General features: G+C 39.4%; 1 long non-coding RNA gene across 1 annotated transcript in view; it reads left to right on the plus strand.

Annotated features, from left to right (window-relative positions):
* Nucleotides 1-17889, plus strand: part of LOC116570979 — a 160097-nt gene extending 142208 nt beyond the window's left edge. Inside the window, exons 4-5 of the long non-coding RNA XR_004277626.1 lie at nt 9305-9363; nt 17839-17889. This is a non-coding gene — a long non-coding RNA (uncharacterized LOC116570979). The remainder of the gene's footprint in view (nt 1-9304; nt 9364-17838) is intronic.
* Nucleotides 17890-19521: the final 1632 nt, after the last annotated feature.

Genomic DNA, 19521 nt, shown 5'->3' on the forward strand with positions numbered 1-19521 from the left:
TCATTATTTCCACCATTAATCCTTGACGGAAGTATTAAAATAGCCTTCTAAATGGTAGTCATCCTGGTGGCAAGTTTGAAGCCTTTTATCCATCCCAATGGCAGCCAGAGTGATTGTTCCAAGTGTAAATCAGACCTTTTCACTCACCTACACAGAGCCATAGAAAGCCTTTCAACTGTAATTTAAAAAAAAAAAAAAAAATTCCTTTCTCATCTACCTTGCTACTTCTATTTCTCTGCTGCACCATCTGGGAAACTGTGCCCCATTTTAAATGGCAATATGTCTGTCAGTGCAGAAGCCAAGCTCTCTCCCTTCCCTCACTGCTCCTCCCCGCACTGTTCACCATGAGATCCTTTCAGAGCTGGGTGTTTTTCACCATTCAAGTCGCATCTCAGTTCAACAGAGGAGTCCTCCCTGACCATCAGCTTCCTCTCATCCCACTACCACTGCCCTCTTTGGTTTTCCTCATTGAACTTACTAAGCATATTTGTTATATTTATTTATATATTTTTATTTTTGATTTTTTATTTCTTTACTTATTTATTGCCTATCTCCTCTGCTCCAGTAGAGGCAAGGGCCCTGTTCTACTTGTTCACTTTTTTATCTCCTGAACCTAAAAGGAGGTGTTACATAGGCAGGGCTCCAGAGATTGGTTTTGATGCTATAATTGTGTTAAGCAGCTGGGAGTGATGGTTTTAATATTAATATAAGTGCTCTAACTAATATAATAAACATAATTTTTAAAAAATCTCAATATTCAGACAAGAGAACACATGGGGAAATGTTTGAACTGTCAAATTATTATTTTCCCCATTTGGAGGCAAATGTGTAAATAGTAGCATTTTTAAAAATTGATATTTAGGGGTGCCTGGGTGGCTCAGTCAGTTAAATGGCTGCCTTTGACTTGGGTCGTGATCCCAGGGTCATGGGTTTGAGCCCCGCATCAGGATGGAGCCCTGCATCCTGTTCCGTGCTTGGCAGGGAGCCTGCTTCTCCTTCTCCCTCTGCCTGCCTCTCTGCCTACTTGTGATCTCTCTCTGTCAAATAAATAAATAAAATCTTTTAAAAAAAATTGATATGTAGGGGCACCTGAGTGGCTCAGTTGGTTAAGTGTTTGCTTTCAGCTCATGTCATGATCCCGGGGTCCTGGGATCCAGCCCCATGTCACACTCCCTGCTCAGCAGGGAGTCTGCTTCTCTCTCTGCCTCTGCCCTCCCTTCTTGTTCTCTCTCTCTATTTAATGAATAAATAAAATCTTTGAAAAAATGATACTAGAAGGCTTATGAATCTTATAGGCAAAGAAATCATGGGTAAGTAACTCAACTTCTCTGGTTTTCAACGTTCTCATCTTTCAAATCTGTAACACACAGTATTGACTATCTACCTAGGTTGCTGGAGCCTCAATGGTAGATGAGACAGACAAAAACCCCAGTTCATGGAACTTACACTCTACTTCTGATTATCATCCCTCTAACTTACCTGAGTGTAAGCTCCGGGAGAGCAGGACCTTATCTGTGTCGCGCACAACTGTACCCCAGCAACTGGCACAGAGTAAGTGCTCAGTAAAATCCATTAAAGTTTAAATGCACAGTAGTTGTACCAATAAAGTAAAGCAGATAGACTGCGGAACCCAGTGCCTGCCTATCTTGTGAATTTAGTATCTATTTTGATTAAGTCGAGTAATGATAAAACTCTCTCTACCTTCTCTTACCTCCTCAGCAACTAGACGCAAGGTGCTGCCTGGTCGTTTTGAGAGATGCTGTCTTTTGTCCCCAAATTATATCAGTGTCACTAACATAAATAAACCTCTGCATCATAAACATGTTTAAAAGTTTTCCACAGCTTGTTGTCTAAAAGTATTGTCACCTCATTCTACCCACACTTTGCCCAGATGACTCAGCATGCCATGTTTAATTCCTGCCCGGGGTTAAATGTCAGTCACAGAAACTCGCTAAGCTGTTATTTAGAAGAGTTGGGACCAGGGGAACCAATGAAGCCCTGCCGATAGCAGCCCATCAGAAATGTTCCACCTCCCTCCCCATGATGGGGCAGCGCGGTTCTTTGCCTCTGTAAACTCAGCCCACTGGGTGACAAATAGAACAGACGGCTTGGAGTTGGGTAACTCACCAGCTTTATAGCAGTAAGCACTGCAGTGCGCTTAAAAGACAGAACTTTTCCCAGACATGACCTACAGTAGAACTCTCTCCCAGTTCTTCTCCAGAAAGCAAGAAAGAAACAGCACAAAAGATTAACCTAGTTGCAGAAAGAGTGGTAAAAACTCTGGCCACGCAGCTTGCTCTGGCAGGTTGACATCCCCGTGAACAGAAGGTTGGCTTTACCTCTCCCTTAGGGGCGTCGCTCACATCGGGTCCACACGCTGTGAGTCCAAGAACTGTTTCTCTGGCTATATTTGGCTGACTGGTTATTTCACTTTCTTTTTGCCCTACTCATCTTATTCTATATCCCCCTGTGAGGTGAAAACAATCCAGATAGAACTAGACCATCTTACAGGACTCATTAGTTAATTTTCCCTTTCTGAATAATTCATAAAGAAAATCTTATCAGCTTGCTTTTCCTGTGAGGTTGCTGCACATCTAGGTTTCCCACACACAGTGTCTTCCGTCTGGAAACAAGACAGCTCTGGATTCCCACTCACCTCTTGACTCATTGGGGATGGATCCCAGGTTTGAGTGTTTATTACCAGAAGCCCCTACTTCATTCAAGCTGGTCTACTCATAGCCTGCGATCGTGCTGCACACATTTCTCTCTCTGCACCTTTGCTCTGCCTCACTTCGCACCTGGACTGTTTGTCTTCTCCTACCCCACTTATCTGCACCGCCCCCCCAACTCAATCCTACCGACTACTCGAGTCTACCTAGGTGCTTTCTGGTCCTCATAATTCTTCCAGTGATCTGTCTGCCCCACTTCCTTGTCTGACTCTCATATTACCATATTGCATTTACATCCTTGTTATTGGTTTTTAACTCTGCCTTAAGTATGCGCATAGGTATGTGTCCCATTATTTCTAATAACCTAGTGTATTGGGTTCTCCAGAGAAACACAACCAACAAGACGAGTATGTGTGTGTGTGTGTATGCATGCACGTATCTATCTATCTGTCTGTCTATTTATTGGGAGGAATTTATTTTAAGGAATTGGTTCATGCGATTGTAGAGCCTTGGCAAATCAGAATCAGCAGGGTAAGCCAGTAGGCTGGAGGCCCAGGGAAGTTGTATTTGAGTTCAGAGGCTGTCTACGGGCAGAATTCCTTCTTCCTTGGGGGAGGCCAGTGTTAAGGCCTTGTTCAAAATGATTGGATGAGCCCTCACACACATTACAGAAGATAATCTGCTTTACTCAAAGCCTACTGATTTAAGTGTTAATCTTCTCCAGAAAGCACCTTCACAGAAATATCCAGGATAAAGTTTGGCCAAATATTTGGGCACCGGAGCCCAGCCGAGTTGGCTGTAAAATGAACTATCACACCTAGCAATGCCATTTGTATAAAATAAGAAGTCAGTGCATTGACTGTATATGTGAGTGGCCATTTGAGATATATAAACCACATTCCCACGGGCTGGACACGTAGCCACCCTTCCAGCCTCCTTGTCCATCTGTCATCCTTTCTGTCACTTTGTGCTCTTCAGTTCCTGGGTGTGCCTTGCTTTTTCCTGAAAGGGGACATTTGAATATGCTGTGTCCTTGTTCAGATGCTCTCTACTTGTATTTTCTCCTTCTAGGCGTCCCTCAAACAATTATAACTTTCCCAAAGAAATTTTAGACCCTCCAGACTGCTGTAGTTTCCTCTACCCTATATTCTCATACTACAGAATGCAGTATCTTTTGTAGCTCTTAGTAAAGTAGTATTTTTCACATTTATTTATTTTGCCTTATTCGACTAATGCCCATCTTCTATATTTGACTATAAATTTCCTGATAACAGAGACTATGTCCATTTTTACGTCATTTCCATCCCCAGATTCTACCAGTGTCTGATATATAGAATGTAATTGAGAAACTTGTGTTAGTTTTGTTAAAATTTTATCAAAATGAATTAAGAGCCAATGAGATTAATATTCCTTCTCTTATAAAATTCTTCTAAAAAGGCAGATTGCAGCTACACACTGCTTAAACAACCAAACCAAAACAGGAACAAGTCAAGCTGTAATTCACTTTTTTAAAATTTATTTATATTAGAAAGAGAGAATGTGGGGTAGGGGTGTGCAGAGGGAGAGAATTCTCAAGCAGAATCCCTATTGAGTATAGAGCCCCAGGACCCCTGAGATCATGACCCAAGCCGAAATCAAGAGTCGGACACTTGGGGCACCTGGGTGGCTCAATGGGTTAAAGCCTCTACCTTTGGCTCAGGTCGTGATCCCAGGGTCCTGAGATCAAGTCCCGCATCGGGCTCTCTGCTCAGCAGGGAGCCTGCTTCCCTTCCTCTCTCTCTGCCTGCCTCTCTGCCTACTTGTGATCTCTGTCTGTCAAATAAGTAAATAAAAATCTTAAAAAAAAAAAAAAAGAGTCAGACACTTAACCAACTGAGCCACCCAAGTCCCCCTTGCTGTAACTATTTCTTATGCCCAAGGTTAAATGATCTGTCCTCTGCCTGAACTCCCTGCTTACATTGTTCTGGCAAGGTCTCAGCATTAGAAGACTAAGTTTACTGGCCTTCCTATGGCAGACAAACACAACTCTTCCGTTAATTAACACATGGGGACATTATGCTCTTTGAAGTGAGAGAGACACAAATAGGGAGAGAGAAGGAGGGAGATTAACCTTAAATTTAAAGTTGTTGACCACATGGGGTACCTGGGTGGCTCGGTGGGTTGGGCGTCTGCCTTCGGCTCAGACCCTGGTCTCAGGGTCCTGGGGTCGAGCCCCACATCGGGCTCTCTGCTCAGCAGTGAGCCTGCTTCCCCCCATTCTCTGCCTCTTTGTGATCTCTCTCTGTCAAATAAATAAATAAAATCTTTTAAAATGTAAATAAATAAAGTTGTTGACCAGAGTTTCTAGGCATCTGTTGCTCGATGATACATAATTAATTGGCACTGTGTGAACCAGTAAGTAGTTTGGAGGCAAAATGTTTATCACTTTAAGGTTGGATGTTCTGATCCGAATCCCTCTCAAAAAAATGTCTTCAATTCTTTGAATGTTTCCAACTGTTGCATAAGTTATCCCTAGAAACTTTTAGTCTAGATAAAAATTTTACATGAAATTCAGCATGGCCTCTTATCAAGATTGCTGCCTTTTTGTATCCCTCACCTGCATACGAGTTGAAAATGCATATTCGCCTGCTTTATTTTTTTTTTAAGATTTTATTTATTTATTTGACAGACAAATCACAAGGAGGCAGAGAGGTAGGCAGAGAGAGAGAGCGGGGGGAAGCAGGCTCCCGGCTGAGCAGAGAGCCTGATGTGGGGCTCGATCCCAGGACCCTGAGATAATGACCTGAGCTGAAGGCAGAGGCATTAACCCACTGAGCCACCCAGGCGCCCCTATTTGCCTGCTTTAAACCCACCAAGTTCTGATACTTTCATATACAGGGTAAAGTGGAATAAATACAACATCTCAATGGTCCACTCGATTATTTTGATAATTCCTCTTTTCTTGAGGCTTTATTCCCTTACTCCAGTTTTATTTTAGTGAGCTATGCCATACCTATGGCTTCACTAGTCACTTGACCCCTGTGTGTTTTTATATCTTCATCTGTAAAGCAGGAACAATAAGAACTCTAACCCAGAGTCTATTCTGATGATCTTATAAAACTGTATACCTAAAAATCCCTTGTTAACTTTTTAAATTGAGACAGAATTTAGGTATAACTTTATATTGGTTTCAGGTATACCATAAGGACTCGATATTTGTATATATTGTGAAATGATCACCACGATCAATCTAGTTAACAGCTATCACCGCATATAGTTATAAATTGTGTTTCTGTGATGAGAAACACAAGTAAGCTGTACTTTCTAAATAGCAGTGCAACTATTATAAATGATCCATTTGGCATGTAATTATCTAATCAAATGGCAGTGGACATGCCTGTATAGCAACCATATTCAAAAACGCTATGCCTAATTCATCAGACTGTTTATCACTACATAACCCCTGGCCTTTACACTGTTTTTCATCTTAAATACTGCCTGTTCTGTTCCAGTGAGTATTTCTTTAAAACACGTCAATGTATAGCTGATCGATAATAGGGGAATAAAGTCAGTATGTCACACAAGTTGTCTTGATTCGGGGTGTCTGGATGGCTCAGTGGTTTAAGCCTCTGCCTTCAGCTCAGGTCATGATATCAGGGTCCTGGGATCAAGCCCAGCAATTGGGCTCTCTGCTCAGTGGGGAGCCTGCTTCCCCACCTCTCTGCCTACTTGTGATCTCTGTCTGTCAAATGAATAAATGAATAAATCTTAAAAAAAAAGTTGACTTGATTCATATCCTGCCTTCACGAGCACATTAATATGTTGCTCCAATAATAATAACTGTAGCTGAAGGCAGAGATTACTAATGTGCTTGAAAATAGGGAGCCAGGCTAGAGGAATACCATGTAGTGTAAATAAATGCCCTATAACTAATCAGGTTAGCAAACATATAGTGAAGACTTAAGTGGGTTTTGACTGTTGCATAGATATTGCTAACTAGAGAATTCCTTCATATATTCCCCAAATCCTAACTCACCTCTGTCCCGCCTAGGTTCAGTAATACTTTTTAACTTCCATTCTACTCAAATTAACCAATCCCTTCAGCAAATCCTGCTACCAGTTTTGCAACCTTTGTGATAATGGCCCTGCAGTTTAGTAGGAACCCCACAGGTTTTGGAAGCAGACAGATTTGAGAGCAAATTCTGATCCCCACTAGTTGACCCGTCTTGGGTGAATCCCTAATTTCTGGAAGCAGCTATTTGTTCATCTACACAATAGAGTTAATAATAGTACCTGCCCCTGGTTCACTGTGGGGATTAAATGACATCGTCCCTGTAAAATTACTGTGCACCGTAACTACTGCATTTAAATGATTGTTGAGATAGTAAATATTACCAGTATGTGTAGTTGTTTCTCTGCTCATCAGTTGATTTCCAGTTTCTAATTCTTTAGCTTTCTCATTATAACAAAAAGTATTTGTGCATTTTAAGCTGTGAAAACGAATGCCGCACCCATGTGTCAACAATATTCCGTACATTGATTTTTCGTTCTGTTTCACTGTGTTCAACAAAAAGTTTGATCTCCATTATCTGCAGGTTATCTGCGTATTTGAAAGGAAGTATTGCCTGATAGGGTTGCCATTCCAGATAATTACCTCAGCTCCTTATTTCACATCTGTGTCTAGCCTTAACATCTCAACCTCCCTGGCCATCCTATGTCCTTAATTGTGACTGTGTTCCACAACTTATTACTGGTATTAAAAGAGCCAAAGCGCAGATATCATTATCTTCAAGGAGATTCCAAAGCATGTCCCAAACCTGACGCTGAGATCTAAACCACTCAGCATGTTTAGCAAAATACTCACTATATAGCTATCTGTTTTTGGAGTAAGCGCCCCCTCTCCATTCTAGTTAATTGAAAACAACTCTAAATTGCCCTCCTGAGCATAAAGAACCAGGGATTAAGATATAGTAGCGGAAAAGTATCAGGGTTTTAAAGACTTATATAAACAACACAGTTGTTTGAGCGGGTGACAAATAAATTCAAGCTCCCCAGGACACACTTGTTTAGGATTTTCCCAATTAGGCATTTTATTTGATCTTCGGGTCTGGGTGAGCCACAATTCTCTAGAATTGAAGAGGAGATTAATGGACCAGAGACAATGGCTAATTCATCTCCAGGGCTTTGTTTATTGCTTGTCTTTGCTAATTTAATACCGTTATTTCCAAACTTAAATAAATCAAAATGAGAATTGGGCTAGGGCAGCACATCTCGATGAGCTACGCAATTGCAGGGTGATTCTTCAACATTCCCACCTTTATATTAAGTATATTCACTTGAAAATAATGCTCCCTTTTGGGAGAGGTGCAAATAGCAGAGGGATAACACTTTGCATATTATCTCCATTAACGCTGCTCATTGGTGGCAGGGAGAATAACTTAGCATATTTACAAAGAGACTGAAGACACAGACTTTTCAAAAGAGCTTCAGTTTAGGGACCTGATTGCTCATAATAGCTTAGGGGGAAATGAATACAATATGGGGGCACAGATAAAAGAAAGCAGGTTTTTCTTAATGATGACTCTAGAATCAGAAATAAAGCACAGCAGGTCGGGAAATCCTACAGAAAAAAAAAAAAATTAAGATATTGCCTATCTGTGGCCAAACAAACTTGGTTTTCTATTCTTGCATGCCCTCATCTTTGAATTTGGGAAATTCATTTTTGTAAGTGCAGTTTCAGGAAACAGCAATGATGCTTTGTCTATCTTGTTGAAAAAGAACTTAAAATCACTTTTTTTATTCCTACCCCAAATCAAAAGACACTTGCTAATTTCTTGAACATCAACAAATCAATAAGCAAATCCGAAGAAAACACATACTTAAAAAAGTGAAAACACAAAAGGATTTTTTTGTTGTTTTGCTTTTCCACTTTTACTGGGAAATAATTGACATACATCATTGTGTAAATTTAAACCATACTACGTGAGAGTTTGATTTACATATATTGGTACACATGAAAGCTTTAACTCCTAGTTCTTAACCTTGCTTGCCCAGAGTACGAATTCTCAGCTAAGATGTTGCCAGCTGAGTAGCTGGACATTTAGTCATCTCGAGGTATCACACTTTTAGATTCATTTATATTAGTTAAAAAAACAAAATTCTCTCAAGCTCACCAAAATCCTTGAAAAACTTCTTAGCCACAAAGCACTGTCTTCAGAGGAATATGGAAATGTGTGGCTAAGTCCTTTTAATTCTAACTCATAAACACTGTCCTTTGTCATGCACAAATAGCAGAATCAAAGCTAATTGTTTTTAACATTTAACAAATGCCTCTATTTGCCTGTTCATGAAGCGTAATGGTTATGCAATAATTGAAAATAATTTAAAAGCAGTCCATCCCCAATGAGAAAAAACATAATGATGATAATTAAAGTTTATTAGGTTTGTAAAGAACTCAACAGATTATCTTGTTTAAAAGCACTTTAATTTTTTTTTTTTTTTAAGTTTTCTCAGACATATGGGGAAGGGAGAAACAGCTCCCCCAGGGCCACATAGAGTCCAGTTTTCTTTTTATTACTCTATGCAAAGATTCTCAGACAATCTTAGTTGTAAAATGTGTACTCTTTTCTTTTTCCTTTCCTTTTATTTAACCACAGGGAGAACAGCCCGGGAAGTGAATGTTCTTTCTGCTGTCTTGAGTGCTAGTTCCTACAAGGTAGGTCACCTCAGAATGACTGACCCTTTAAAGAACTGTGGTTTGATTAATTTTCTCAGTCTTATTTCCCTTTTACAATCTTAACTTTCTGTTAAGCTCCCATTTTCAAAATTGCCGTTCTCAGGCAACATTCACACTTCATGAAAATAGTCCTGCTTTCCAAGGGCTAATTGAAACTCTACAGCTTGTATTATATCATTCAGCAAAATGATAAAATTTATTTTATTTTAGAAACAAATAATGGAGAATTTCAAAGTCATCAATTTGCCCAGGTACATAAAGTTCACAAATGCTCCTTAAAAATGCATCTCTTTTATGCATAAATATTTACTGCACCCCTGATAAAGTAAGAATTATTGTGGTAATAGATGCATACTGTGTGGAAGATACAAACAGAATATGAAACCTTCTGTTTTTGAATCTTGTACCGATGATATGGTCTTTACGAAAACAACTTAAATAGAAAGCAGAAATATCCATGCATTTTGAAAGCTACAGAAAATACTATGGGACTTCAGGATAAATAATATTTAATATCTTTGGAGAACTTACTAAATGCCAGGCGATATTCCACAGGCTTTACTTACATTAAGTTCTTCAGTCCTCCAGCAGCCATAAGAGTATTTTTGTTGTCATCCACTTTTTTACTGATGAGAAAACCAAGAACCAGAAACAAATGGTAGGTTCTGGGTTTTACCTGAAGCACAGCAAAACTGTGGAAGGAACTAACATAATACACTGTCTTCCTTAGAGTCAGGAAATATTATAGCTGTTCTCCTTAGAAATGAAACCAAAGGAAACTGCATGTACTCTCTCCACACTTTTTTACACATTGTTTTCAGATTGACTATAAAATCACCAAAAAAGTCATTTCCTGTCTGGGAGCACCTGGGAAACAAAATACAGTTGCTGTCTTTATCTATATTCAACGCTAGGTTCTCTTCTAATATAATGATGCTCTCTAGCATTGAACACACATGAAACACTGTAGGGGTTTATCAGAGTTTATCAGAAGGGGGAAAAATATCTATTATGGTTTGTGGGAAATTCAAATAATGGCAAATACCTACTGGCTGCAGCACCAAAAATGCATGTGTAACTGGAGAAAACTCAGCATCCAAGTAATGTTTGAAATTAGTAAACAGAATAGGATAAGAACTGTATTCAGAGGAGAAGCATATGAAGAAACATAAAACTAGAAAGGGACATTTCAAACACATTCTGCCAAGGTTCTGTTTCCTGTGGACATGAAGTCATTCTTTAGGAGCTCTACTTGGCTTATAGATGGAAAAAGTTGAAAAGTATACTCATTAGGACCAAAACATAACTATACCTAACATACTACACGCCACAAACAAGAGAACTGGTGTTCAAACCTACTCTTTTATTCATTATTTTTTATTTATTTGCACATTCTTTCCAAGATACCCCTTAATGAAATTCCAGATGGAAATGTTGTCAGCTGTTAGTTACATTACTAGCAATGGATCAGATTTAAGCAATATAGTAAGTTCCACCTTTCAAAGAATATTTAAAGAATAATTCAGAAAGAGGGGCACCTGGGTGGCTCAGTGGGCTAAGCCTCTCTCTGCCTTCAGCTCAGGTCATGATCTCAGGTCCTGGGATTGAGCCCCACACTGGGCTCTCTGCTCAGCGGGGAGCCTGCTCCCCCCCCCACCCCCACCGCCGCCTGTCTCTGCCTACTTGTGATCTCTCTCTCTCTCTATCAAATAAATAAATAAAATCTTAAAAAAAAATAATTCAGAAAGAGTGTGTCTTCTCTCTCTTGGGCCACACAACTAGGATATGGTCTAGGAATTAACACTTACTTACATTGAAAGGAACCATTGCCTCAAGTAAGGACTTTAAGATTCTGTCCCTGTTCTCAGGATCTCAATAGTAACTACCGCTCCAGTGTCTGCTTTTGATTCCTTCTGTCTCTGAAACAGTGGTAGTAAAGCAAAAATCATGGTTTGTAAGATAGAATTTTGGATAAAAATTAATTTGCTCTTTCAGCAAAAGTGTAGGACTTGTGCTGGGCACTGAGGAAACAAATATGAATTCAGGAATTAGTACTTTACAACAGGGCCAAAGAAAAGGAACTGAATAAAAAACAATGTTTTAGTGCCCCATAGCTAGTAACTGTGGGGTGCTCTTTCCAGCCATAGCCCTAAAGATCAGAATCTAAAGATCCCTGGATGGAATGGGCTATCTTTCCGGAGTGAGGGAATCAATCCCAAACCCACTGTGCCCTCGCCCTGTGATCTCCTGCTGGTCCTTCCCACTAGGCCAATTCACACAGAAACCTCCTGGAGCCCAGAACAGAATGGAAAAGATAGAAATTGGGCCCAAAGAAAGTAAAGAAAGATATCCAGAACAAACATAGCACAGCACCTTTCTTTGAGTAGCTCATTAGCTAATGGGAGCACACATGTATATAAACTAATTGAAATAGTAAATTATCCTTTGTTCTGTGACAGTATTATTATACCAGCAGGCTTGATACTACATGAAGCCCTCAGTCTTCACATTGTCTCCCATCAACCTATGAAACAGATAACCCCATGAACAAAGATACTGAAGGTTTGGGAAGGAGCCTGTGGGGAGGAATGAAAGAAAAGCAATATTAAGGAAGAAAGCTAAGAACACAGGAAAATGAAAAGTTTGGTTTCCATATGGAAAAACCAACAGGTAATAAAAGACTCTCTTCAAATTCAGAGCTAATAATATTCAATTATTGACAAGTCAGTCTCAAGCTAAATATCCATATATAGCAGCAAAGAAGTCATCACTGATCAATAGAATTATTAACATTCAGACTCTTGGAAGGAATCTTGAGGAAAAGTCTTTATTTCTTTTTTTTTCTTCCTCTCATCCTCTCTTTCATATGAATTTCGAACATTTATTATATAGTGTGCTTTTTATAAGGCACTGTGAATAAAACATCAAGCAAAGTTGACAAGCTCTGTGACATCACATTCTACTGAGTGTAGTTGACCTACACCAACTAAACATAAATCCAAAATACAATGTGGTTAATCTTATAGTGGAAAAGTAGGGTGCAGCCTGAGAGAGTCTAAGAGAAGATAACCAAGCTAATCTGGGGACAGGGAGAATCATCAGGGAAAACTTCCCTGAGAGAGCAGTGCTTGAGTTGAGAGTTAATGAGGTGAAGTGGTGAGAAAGTAGAAATGAAAACAATCTACATTCAGTCCTAAAGAATTAAAAAATCTGAACATTTCTGTGAAATAACGGAGAACATTGATCAGAAAGACATTTAGGTTAGCTATATCTACATCAGTATCTATAACTATATCTATATATATGGGAACATACTTACCCCTGCATATAATTTTTCTGTGGGGAAAATTAGAAACAGTCAATTTATAGGAATAAAAAGGTTGGAATACAAGGGTGAGATGCACAGTGAGAGATACTTCCAGGATATTTGTAATATTTTCTAGAGATGTCCAACCCACAATACTAAAACAAGTAGAAGATTTTTTATTTCAGTCAGAAATTGAAGCAATTAGTAAAAGTGTGAAATCCATAATCATTTGTTGAGCTGCTTTTAAAAGTGTTTATCATCACATTTAGTAAATTTCACTGTCGTAATTGACCATATTCTTCTCTCACACATGGCTGGAAGAAGCACACATGCTCCTTATTGAGACCACTGGAAGCCACATGCACTAAACCCCAGGAGCAAAATTTAACTTTAATGCATATATAGAAAATCACTTTACTCATAACTATGCACAAGTATAATTACTGAACAAGGATGAAGTGGCATGCAATTAAGTGGAATACCCAGGGATCACCCAGGGCATAGTTACAGAATAGCGGAGACCAAGGAAGAGCTGTTCAGGGAATAGCAAAATCATCTAAAGAACAATGTTCTTTTTCCCTCTCCTGTTGATTTCTCAGAGGAGGCTGGAAATGTGTCCTCTTGGAATCAGATGAACTAATACCCTTCCAAGCAGCTCTTCGTTCTCTCTTCCTGGGTATATCCAGATTCTCTCCAATCAGAGATTCTCTCAGATTCTCTGGATTTTAAGGGACCTCCCCTCTCCCCGCACCAAAAAAATTCATCATAACAAAAATATGGGCTGGATTTGTTATGGCATGTCTGGTTCCTGAAAGTTTTATTGTGGTCATCACAGTAATAGGACATTAGGTCTGGTGTCCCCAAGACCTTGAAAAATGACACACTGACATTATGTGTGACTTGACTGCACAGCTATGCTCTAAGAATGCTGATTCTATGTCCCAGATTTCCAAAAACAGTCTCAGTTTATGCCTGTTGCCTTCGTGTAACTATTAATAGTCCCCAGTTTCATTTCTAAAGGTATACTGATTTAAGTGATAAATTGGACAGCTGCTCAATTGGTAAGAGTAGTGTAAGGATAGCATGCTAGGGAAGTGTGCTAATAGAGTGAATCAGATTTTCAAGGGAAAAAAATTCAGATCAATGCATCTCTATTTTGTCTATGCACTGCTTGGCAGCAAATATGAATAGCACAAGGGGAGATATTGAACTAAAAACCTGATACAATCTATTATAAATTATACATAATGAATACAGTTCCACTCTTTGGGACTGACAAAGTTTTCTTCAGCAGCTTACGTGATATGACATTTCCTAATTTTTTTCAACATTTTAACTTGTATTCGATCAATTGGGATCATCGTGCAGTTATAGAATTACACTGATTTTTATATGTATTGACTTAACTTCTCTCCAGAGACAATTATATTCTCATAGAACATGCTAATATATGACCTGTCCCATGCAATAGAGCATGCCCCAAACTTTACTCCAGGACACCTATGTGGACCTACTAGAATTCAAGTGTGTTTTAAGCAAATAATGACAGAAGAGGAACACATTCGAGCCCACCCCCACCATCTGACTTTCTGTATGAATTGTACTTGATTTTTATCTCCATACACTTCTTTGAACCTTGGAAATTCTGCATTGAAATTTTTGTGAAGATACTGTGTTACTCATGTAAGATTTCCTTGAGAGCTGAGGCCATACTACAATTCTTTGCATAAAGAAGAAGGAAAACACAGTTTGAACAAACAGGTCCATCCATTCTGTGTCTTGAAAACTATCATGCCTGTTCTTCTCTACCAAAAATTGAGAAGGAAATCTGAGGGAACTGAAAATATATAATAAAGAGGATATCTGAAATGCTTTCTACCAAAGGCTTAAGAAATAGTAGTCGAGTCCAACAGAGCATTGATGTGTTGGATCAATTCAACACAGAGATCTAACAGAAAAAAATAATGAAAACAAAAACATGTGGTTTATTTCAACAGTATAGTGTAAAAATCTGCTTTATTTCATCCAGAGAAATCAACAGATCACATGCAAATGGAAAGAGTGAACTAAGTTTCTAGTGAAACAAGCCAAGAAAAGAGTCAGACAAATAAAAGTGTAGCTAAAAACTCTCATCAAGGGGGGTAACATTTATTTCTAGATAAATACGCCATGCTCCTTGGATTTGACTCCAATACCTATTTATGTAGATGGAAAAAGACAACCAACCAAAAGTCCCCCTTCGCCACTTCAAAAAGTAACTGCTGGGAAGAAGCAATTACAGTCAAATTGCTTACACCTTAAACCCCAGGTGCTCTAGACGGATGGACAACCCCTACAGAGTGAGTCTGTAGCTCTGAGACTCAGGGGAGCGAAGGAGGCAAAGCCACGGCAGGTGTGTTTTGTAGGAGAGAAAGCAGAAAGACCTTCAAAGTTATAAGACTAAAGGCCTGTGGGAGAGGGTGAGAGCCCTATTTCAACAACAAAAGTGCATTTTAAGAAGACCAAACATGCATTTGTCAGGGCAAAATGGAAATACAAAAGAAAGAATAGATGTGGGAGAGGAGGGATATTGTATAAATCAAAAGGATGAGTCATCGTATGTTCAGGTTTCCAGGCTGGACTATGGTTTATATATTAAAAAAATGTATTTTTGAGAAACTACTAATGTACAAAGCTCTGTGAAGAACCAAAGATGAATCAGGTACATAAAGATCCTGCCCCAAGAGGGAGCTTTTAGAAGAAAGAGGTTAGCTAACCTGTAGACAAAAACACAGGAGCATCAGTAATATTTGTTGAACAACTAGCCAATGAACAAATTGTCTTCGAGGGAACACGCAGGAGTTTGAGAACTTGGACATCACACTTGCTGAGTTTGGATTCCTGGTTCCACCACTAAGTAGTTGGGTGGCTATGGGCAGGTATTTAAAACTAAAATGAAAATCATGAGTTTAATCTTCACACGATTATAATGAAGATTAGATAGTGCATATAAAGTATCTAGTGCCCTATTTGGCATGAACATTTAAGTGGAAGTAGTAACATTATTTGTCCCAACTGGTTCCCAGGGAAGCCTGCTATCTCCTCAAGAGTGTTGATTTTATTATTTGGAAAGATGAAGTAATACTAACACATCTTACAGGACTCTAGCATAGGGTGGGAAAAGGATTTCTTTTCACCTTTTATCTTCTGGGTTCTTGGCTGAGACACCCTATAAAAGACAAACTAACAGGAGAAAAACAAGTTTAATAACATGTACACCTCCTATATACATGGGTGGGATCCCAGAAGAAGAAATAACTCCCCAACATGGTCCATGCCACCACCTCAGATGTCATCTGCAGCTGAAGACAAAAGAAGGTGGGATGAAGGGTGGAGTCAGTTGTGGAAGGCAGAGGGGGGGCCAGCGGGGGTGGGGTAGGGAACAAGGTGAACAGGAGTAAGTTTGTTAATGCAGGTTTAGGTCTTCACCTTCTCCACCCTAAGAATTTCTAAAGATTTAGTCAGTCTTCTCTAGCTGGTAAAGAGAGGAAGACACCCTTACAAATGGAGATTTTCCTTATAAATATGTGTCTTCGTACAAAAGAATAGCTTCTACTCAGTTTTCAGAGCTTTTCTTATGTCTGCAGTTTCTTAAAAATAACCCGCTCAAGGTAATCCTTTTGCCAGAGATGCAAATTCTGCTTCCCTTTCCTAGGCAGATAATAAGCAATGTATTACATATGATCTTTATGTTGCACACACTCAAATGAGTTACATTCTTAATATGGAAAAACAGAGGTCCACACTGGATGAGGGTTTTTTTTGGTGATCAACAATTTCCCAATCATTTGTCACTTTCTTTTGGATAGAGGTTTTTCTCCACCAAGACCTACCCCATCTTTGGATTTTTACAGTAGGTTTTAGTTGTTTGCAAGGTTTCTATGCAAATCTCTACTGAGGAAATCCCAAACCGACTATGAGCTGGTGTACCTTGCCCTTTAATTGATTTCCAGATGGAGAGCACTGCCCAGGGAGTCATGCAACACACACTCCTGTTGAGCCATTCTCCTTTATCTAGATTACCCTTGATGTGTTATCAGGAAACCCTGCAGTGCTCTCTCTCTTCAGGGGACCGTTCTTTCCTTTGGGTGGAGATGCTGGGTTTTACGGATAACACAGTTGGGGGTTTTCATGGCCATCCCTCTCACAGGCACAAACCGAGAAGCAGAACCTCTCTTGCAGCTAATATAACGCAGCCTCTTAAATTCTAGCAAATCCTATTCAACACTATATATTCTTTTAAATAAAGCACTTTTTTAAAAAAACACAACTTTTTTTTTTTTTTTTGTCAACACACTGTTTGATGATTTACTCAAGAGCAAACACTATCAGATACCTGTGGTTTCTCTGTACTTACTCAGGGAGGGGGGGCTTCAAAACCCACCACCTCAGATCTCAGCACTTCAAAGAGTTCCCCTGAAGCCATGTTTACAGCATAAGCTAAAAAAAAAACCGAGGTCCTACTTGCCTTCACACACCTTTTCGCCACTTTAAAATCTATGCTGCACCGAAATAACAACTCTCTCTACATCAGTTGGTGGTGGATTTCGGGGGTGGCTGCCATGCATTCTAACTTCTTAACAATCACAAATCACAAGCCAAATGAAAAAATGATCTAAGTGGACTTTTGCCAGATCTTAGAGCCAATGCTGTTCTCTCCATAGGATATAGCTCCACCTTATGGCGGGAAATTATTTAATGTGGAGACAGGACAGGGATGGCATAATGGTGGCAGGCATGGTTTTTTGGGTTTTGGTTTTTGCTTCTTCCTCTAGAATCATACTTTCCCGTTCCCTCCAACTGCAGTTCCAGTTATACGTGCAGAAGAAGCAGGAAGGCAGTTCTTCCATTCATCCTCCTTGGGATGTAATGCCCGTAAATGCCAGACGCTAAACCTCCTTAACTACTGCTTTGAGCCTGAGGAGGACTCAGGAGAGGAAGAATGGGTTTATAAAGCTGGGGGGCGGGGGAGGGGGGAATGGTGTGTTTTGATATTCTGGTTAATAGTGCTATGTTAAATTTCTCTCTGAAAACTCATCACCCCATCTCTCCCTTCACCTGATTTTTTGTGTGTGTCTTACTCATGTTCCCTCTTTTCTTGGTTCCAGTGTCTGCATGCTGACTCCTGGAAACCAAGAATCACCTACTACTGGCCCAAAACAGTGAGTCAACTTTTCTTTTAGACTCTTTACAACTTTCCCGTAGATACTTGGTACTCATACCCAATTCCTTTACAGCTATATACTCAGGTGACAGCTGGCTACTATGACTTGTTTTCAAACTTTGTCATTGAGTATACGGACTATGTTAGAAATACGTTAAAATCACGTAGGGGAACTTCTTAAATGTCCTGACATTTATTCAAAGAGTTGTATATATGTGGGGAATGAACAGGGGATTAAGTTTTGTTGCTGTCCTTTCTATGTGCTTATAACTCTGTTAGGTGTTTTATCAGATTTAAATCCACAGCTGTCCTCCAATACCCACAATTGCCATTTACCTGCAATATTTAAGTGCTTTGCCAAAGGTCAGGCAACTAATAAATCTGCTACACCACATTTTTCTACCCTACTGTTTGGCTGGACCTTTGAGAAAAGAGTTTCATGGCAGATCAACATTTAGTATCTTTTGAATCCCACAGAAAAGATAGCTAGCTACTTTGCCTATAACCTTTCCCAGAATAAAAATGTAGGAGGAAATTTGAACAGAATCTTATATATCTACCATATCCATATAGTAAGTCTTTATTGGGTACCTGATACCCAATAAAGGTAAGAAACTGCATTGGGAATTTTAAGATCATAGCAACAACAGATTACCAATCTCCTTCCTCAGTGGTACTAGTGAATTAACTCATTTAAAATTGATTAACAGTATTCATGTTCCTAGTATACCCGCAGGAGAGGGTAGATGTGTAAATGACTTATATTAAACTCACTTATAACCATGGAATTCACAAGAGAAAGGATTTGATACTCTTCTAGGTGAGAGAGAGGGAAACAGGAGCTTTGAAAATGATTCTTTCAGGAAGTCTCCCTGGAGCTGGGTCTTTAGGGTGCATCTCTCAGATTTCCTATTTCACATTACTTGGTACCATATAAAACAGTTTGATTCCAAACATGACATTAAATGGGATTATATATGTGTGTGTGTGATCCATTTCTTTTCTGTGGTCAGTATATAGCACAAATTTTTATCTTATAAATTGAGGGTCCAATAGCTTCTCTATGATTCCTCTAAATTGTCAGACTACTTACTGCCGTCTCCTGGTCAGCTTTGAATTTAAGTTCCTGCTTCCACTTGCGTAGTTCATGTCGGGGACTGTCTCACGTTACCCTGGGCTTGCTGCTCCTCCAACCTGTAGAGTCCAGTCTTTTCCCTTATTTCTTTTTACGTAAATTACTCCCACAAGGAATTTGTGAGTATGTAATGCATTTTGGTGAACGGAACATGGGTTTGGGGAAATTAAAGAGAAGGCGATGATGACATAGGTAATGATGATGGTGATCGGTGATAGATCAGATAAATCTCACGAAAATGCAAAAACTTTGTAAATTGCATACTAGATATTTTGTAATTAAAACTTTTCTGGGCCATTTCCAAAACTCACTGTCTCACTTCCTGCCAAATTGCTCAGACTTTTTTTTCTTTCTTCCCACATCATTCCTCATCACCCACCAGAATTCCAAATTCTTCTTTGCCTTTTTGCAGGAAAAAGTGGCAATTACACCAAAGTCAGCACAGTCCGTCAAGTCATTCTTGTCAAAGATGGATTCTCAGGAGAACAAAAG

Source organism: Mustela erminea, chromosome 12, assembly GCF_009829155.1.
Source record: "Mustela erminea isolate mMusErm1 chromosome 12, mMusErm1.Pri, whole genome shotgun sequence".
NCBI classification, from domain to species: domain Eukaryota; kingdom Metazoa; phylum Chordata; class Mammalia; order Carnivora; family Mustelidae; genus Mustela; species Mustela erminea.